Source organism: Pelodiscus sinensis, chromosome 3 (genome assembly GCF_049634645.1).
Source record: "Pelodiscus sinensis isolate JC-2024 chromosome 3, ASM4963464v1, whole genome shotgun sequence".
In the NCBI taxonomy this organism is placed as follows: Eukaryota; Metazoa; Chordata; order Testudines; family Trionychidae; genus Pelodiscus; species Pelodiscus sinensis.
This window is the reverse complement of record NC_134713.1, coordinates 54,057,659-54,063,801: the sequence shown is the minus strand read 5'-3', so window position 1 is coordinate 54,063,801 and position 6,143 is coordinate 54,057,659.

Below are 6,143 nucleotides of genomic sequence, written 5' to 3'. Positions count from 1 at the left end.
CGGATGGAACATTTCGGTTAACGGATTAAAATGGGTGCGGGGGGGGGGGGGGGGGATTGGAGCAGTCCTCTGCCCATGGCGAGCTGGGGGGTGGGTGCTGTTACCAGGTAAGCCTCTCCCATTGAGGGTGTTGCTTCCCTGCTTCAGTCGCATCCCTAGCCTGCCCCTAGCAAGAGTCTAGTGCTGGCAAACCAGTGAAGCATTGTAAGTGCTATTTGCCATATTCAAGCTATTAGGCAGAAACTCTGCTTTTGATGCAGCCTCTTCACCACCTACTATGTTGTCACTGTTATGCACAGTGAGTGTGTTTTCAAAACAAAATTCGCCCGTCTCTGTTTCAGCCCAGATATATTGCCTTCTGATCCTGTTACAGAGAAGTTTTCTCAGGCTTCTTCCCTCTGTGGCTTGGTTGGCTATGGAAGCATATAAGCATAGGGCAGCTTATGTAGACCTAATGTCTGTATCTACTCTACTACCTCCTTCCCTTTGCTCCACCTGCCATCCCCCTGCACTCTCAGTGCATTTCTCAGCCCCAGGACCCCCAGCCAACACCAGCAGCCCTATGATCCCTGGAGAGGGGTGGTTCTCTGCACTGTCCATGCCCCAAGCACCCTTGTGGCCTAAGGGAGTTGTGGGAGGTGGGGTGGGGGCAACAGTGTGTGGAGACCTCCCACCCCTCCCTGCCTAGGAGCTTCTACCAGAAGGGAATGCTGCACCCTCTCCTATACCCCACCCCTTCTTAGAGCATACACCCCACTCCCTCTTACTCTTGCCCCCAAACTCCCTCCCACTATCCCCTCTCACTGCACCCTCTTCATCCCCCAATCTTTCCCCAGAGCATGCATCCTCACCCCCTCCCACACTCCTAGCCCTATCTCAGCCCAAAGCCTTCACCCAGCATTCAGCCTTCATCTCAGAGCCTGCACCCCAGACCCTTTCCTGCATCCAAACTCCCTTCCAGAATCTGCATCCTCTCCTGCACTCCAATCCTCTGCCCCAACCCAAAGCCTGCACCCAGACTCTCATGGAGAGCCTGCACCCCTTCCAGACCCAAATTCCCTCCCAGAGCCTTAGGAAGGCTGGAAGGAGGTAGTTTGGGTGGGAGCAGAGTGGAGGCTCTTGATGTACTAGGCATTACCAACATTTCTGCAAACCTGCCACCCTATGAGTAGATTGCACAGGGTATGAAGAAGGACTATACCAAGGACACACAGCAGTACCACATAGAAATCGAAGAACTGCAGCAAGCTTACCAAAGGTAAGGAAGGTGAAGAGTTGCTCTTTTGCAGCACCACAGACACACCACTTCTACAAAGAGGTGGATGAGATTCTTGGATGAGGAAGAGGAGGAGGAGGAGAAGAATGGGAAATGACTGCCTAGAAAGAAGTACTGCAGAAAAAGATTTAGGGATTATAGTGGATCACAAATTAAATATTAGTCAACAATGTAGTACTGTTACAAAAGAAATGAACATCATCCTGGGATATGTTAGCAGGAGCATTGTAAGCAAAGCACAAATGCTACATCTACATTGCACTCTCTTGTGCAAGAACATATGCAAATGAAGTGTGGTGATGAATATTGCCATGCCTCATTTGCATACTTATTGAGCCGCCATTTTGCACAAGGGGCTTTTTGTGCAAAAAGGAACAGTCTACACTGCTCCTTCTTGAGCAAGCACCCCCTCTTGCGCAAGAGCCGTTCTGGCAAATGAGGCATGGCAATATTTATTGCCATGCCTTATTTGCATGTGTTCTTGCACGAGAGAGCACAATGTAGATGTAGCCATAAAGTAATTCTTCTGCTCGGCACTGCCAAAGACCTCATCTGGCCACAGAGGATGCCTAAGCTCTAGTTGAGTGGGCTCTGATGATTGTCAGTGTTGGGACTCCTGCCAGCTCACAGCAGATCTTGATGCATGAGATAATCTGTTGGAAACCCTCTGTGAGGAAACTGGAAGGCCCTTCGTCCTATCTGCTGTAGCAATGAAGAGCTTAGTTGATTTATGGAAAAACTTGGTACATTCCAAGTAAAAAGCCATGGCTTTCTGGACATCCAGCATATGAAGATACCTCTCCTCCCTGGTTTTGTGTAGTTGGAGACAGAACACTGGTTCATATGGAAAGTAGACACTACTTTCAACAGGAAAGCTGAGTGGGACCGTAGCTGAACCTTATCTGTATAGAAGATCATATAAGGTGGTTCTAAGGTCAAGGTTTTAATCTCCAAGAGTCATCTCACTGACGTCACCACCAGGAAAGTGACCTTCTCTGACAGGTAGGAAAGGAAGAAGGAGCCTAGTGGCTGAAATGGCAGGTCAGTGAGCATACTGAAAATCCAGTTAAGATCCCACTGTGGAATGGGAGTCTGCACCTGCAGGAAAAATCTCTGAAGGCCTCTCGAGAATCTGACCATCATGTCATGATAAACACCATCTGGAAGAGTATGTCAGAATCCTGGTTTCTGAGATGCAGTAGGTAATCTAAGATGGTCTGCACCAAGGAGTGCAAGGGAGAGATGCTCAGATGCCCAGTTGGAAAACCTAGCCCACTTGGCGAGATAAGTGAGTCTGATTGATGGCTTCCTATTTCTCTGGAGGACTTGCTGGACTTCCTCTGAGCAGGTACACTCCTCCAGGTTCAGCCATGGACCTTCTACACTAAGAGGTATAGAGACATATGGCTGGAGTACAGGAGCTGACTGTGGTCTTGCAACAGGAGTTCTGGTCGATTGGGAACGGGCCAGAGAAGGACCACCTTCATGTTCATGAGCATGCTGACCCAGTGCCAGTGAGGCCATGCTGGAGAGATTATGATAAACTGTGCTTTGTTCCTCTTTACCAGGACCCTGTTGATGAGAGGGATCAGAGGGAATGTGTACATCAGGCCCTGTGAACATGATAGGAGTCATGATATCAGAGAGGGAGTCCTTGCTGGCAGCAAAATCGATGGCACTTTCTGTTTTGCCTGGTGGCGAACAGATCTACTTGGGGAGTTTCCCACATCTGGAAGATCATGCAGGCGGCTTTTGGGTAGAGTGGGCATTCATGGTGAGAGACGTACCTGCTGAGATTATCCACTAAGACATTCTGACATCAGGGAGGTGACAACCTTCCAGAAGGACATCATAGCTGATGTACAAGTTCCAGAGATGGAATGTCTCTTGGCTGAGAGCCAACAAGTATGAGGCAAGAAGACCTGTAGGCCAGTCAGACCACTTTGAATTTTCTGGTGTTTATATGTAATATTATCTCTTCTGGGGACCACTTCTCTTAAGAATATAAGCATGGTTATACTGGGTCAGACCAAAGGTCCATCTAGCTCAGTATCCTGTCTTCCAACTATGCCAGGTGCCCCAGAAAGAATAAACAGAACAGATAATAATCAAGTGATCTATACTCTGTTGCCTATTGCCAGCTTCTGACAAACAGGCTAGGGACACCATCCCTATCCATCCTAACCATTGATGAACTTTTGTAGCTCCATGAACTTTTTAACTCTTTTTTGAACCTTGTTATAGTCTTGGCCATGACAACAACCTCTGGCAAGGAGTTCCACAGAGTGTGTGCATTGTGCAAAGATCTATTTTTTTCATTTGTTTTAAACCTGCTACCCATTTATTTCATTTAGTGACCTGTGGAAGAAAACAAGCCTTCACTCTGCGTTTGTAAGCAACAAGTAGCCAGAGGCAGTTTTATTACGAGCTGAAGCAAGAGAAAAACTGATTCGAACGGGCGAGGGGGCGGAGCCCCCCACCAGGCAGATCTTCCAATACAAGCAATTATGAAGCAGTTTATATACTGTCCATTACATATAATAACAATAAACAATTAGTCTCCTTCCCATTACAAACACCAATGGCTAACAGTTATTTTAGTTCCACCCAGATGCTCCTTATCTCAAGGTCCCTGCCAGAGTCAGCATTCTATCCTTATCTCCATATGGAGGTGAGAGGCGAAGGCAGCGTCTTATTACAGTTCTTGCGTTGTCAAGAGTCAGAATTAGCCTGACTCTTGCTAACAAGACTAAGATGGCTGCATACAAATCCCTTGCTTCCACACTCCCCCCTTTTGTGCTTTTAGCACAAGTAACTTTCTAAACCTCTATTTTCATTAGGCATTGTATTTCTATTTCCAAATCAAGGGGATCTTCCCTACAAATTTTGGACGGTTATAACAGCAATACATAATTAGTATAAACATAAAAGCTATTTCTTTTATGACACCAACAATACAATAATCCTAAAATAACCAAAAGCAATAAAAGCATTAACATCCCAATATAATTCTACGATGGAGCTGTAATCATAGTAACATAACACAACATATCATAATTAGTACACGAGAGATATCCTATAGGCTAAATAAAAAGCATGCTTCTCAATCTGATATGTATTTTTGGGGCACATAAATTTGACCTTGTAATACAGAAATTTTCTGAACCTCTGATAAGACTGAAAGCAAATTTTGGAATTGGTCAGCTACTAAGGTAATCCAATTAAAGGGTATTTGGAACCTAAGGGTTAATTGCATTTAAAAGCCAATTAGGGAGGGCAGTACATGCTGATGGTACCTGTCCGTAAGCACAGAGCCTAGACCCTGAAAGAAACCCAAACCACTCCTACAAGTTTCTCCTTGCCAATATACAATACTTCACTTCTTCCACCAAGGCCAGTTCTTAATGTCCTTTTGTAGTCAGAAATCTTTGGGCTGTGGTGGTGTCAGCGGAACGGACATTCCTTTTTTTTTTTCCTGAAACAGATGTGGTTCAGCATCATGCAAGGGAGAGGTTACTAGCATGTCACCCTGTAATATTTCGGTTCTTCTGGCATCGAATGCATGGTAATGCTGTCAGTGGACAAGGGAGAGGTTACTAGCACTTCACCTTGTACTCATCTCTTATTGTCCTGCAGGAGGAAAAGCAGGACCAGAAGAAGAGAGAGGCTTATCAGCAGTCGGGGTTGAGTCATCTCGAGGTGAAGGGGTCTTTTTTTCAGTGAGAGCATGGGTCCAGATAGTCAGTTCTTGGAACTTCACAGAGGTATTGGTGGTTAGCAGAACTTGGTAAGGGTCTTTCCAGCAGAAGGCTAGAAAGGTCTTTCGCTGATGGACCTTTATGTAGACCCCATCTCCTGGTTCTAACGGATGTCAAGGTTGCTCAGGGTCCTTGGGTAACGCTTCCTTTACCTGGGAATAAAGAGACCTAACATATTTCATTAATACTTGACAGTAAAGAAGATAGTGTGAAAACTTCAGCCCAGCTTATTATGGCACCAGTCACTTTGATAAGGCCCTGTTGGAATGTGGTTGCCAGAGAAACCAGGGTCAAGTTAGTTGCAAGGCTGCATGAAGGGATCTGTGTATATCTTGGACCTCAAATTTAGGATTTATGTTGAAAGTTCTCAGCAAGATACCATGGACTGCCTCAGTTTACCCCTACAATTCCTTCCTCTTGACTTTAGGGTTCTTTAACCCACCGGGTTAAATACAGCAGTTTCAGGGTTTTTATTTACTTTGGAAGCACTGGTATAGCACCAGCACTATTATAAATGTTATAATCAAAACTCCTCACATAATTTAGCAGAACACTACCCAAATTCATCCCCAAAGTATTCCATCACCAATAAAGGTGCTGCCCATGATTATAGATTTGACCTCTACTACCTGGTTGAGTGCCGCAGAGTAAGGTGTTTTGGCATGGTCCATGGTTCTCCTATCTGTGTGTACCTCAGATGGCCAACCCTGATATGCCTTTGGGCGTCAGCCACCAACTCCTCAATCTCTGCCTGCAGGGCCAGCAGACCCTTCTCTAAGTATTTGCTTCCTCCATGCCACTCAGGATCCCATGTTAGGTTACCCGTCATTGCCGAAGTGCGGTAGAGCCGCGTCCCATCAACAGACAGTTGAATGGAGTGGTCTGTCTGTGTAGTCAAACACCAGTAGGTACCGTTTATTTGGACCAGCTCGGTTGGTGTGCATTTGTTTCTAGACAGATTCGTCATGATGGTATATGGGCAGGTACATAAGATTTCCTTATCAAAGTGGGGTACAGGGAGGCTCCCACACCTTCAGAATAAGCGATGCCCTTGACTCTGTCTCTATGCCCCTGCTTTGGTACAGGCAGGGAGGTTACCATTCTGGCTC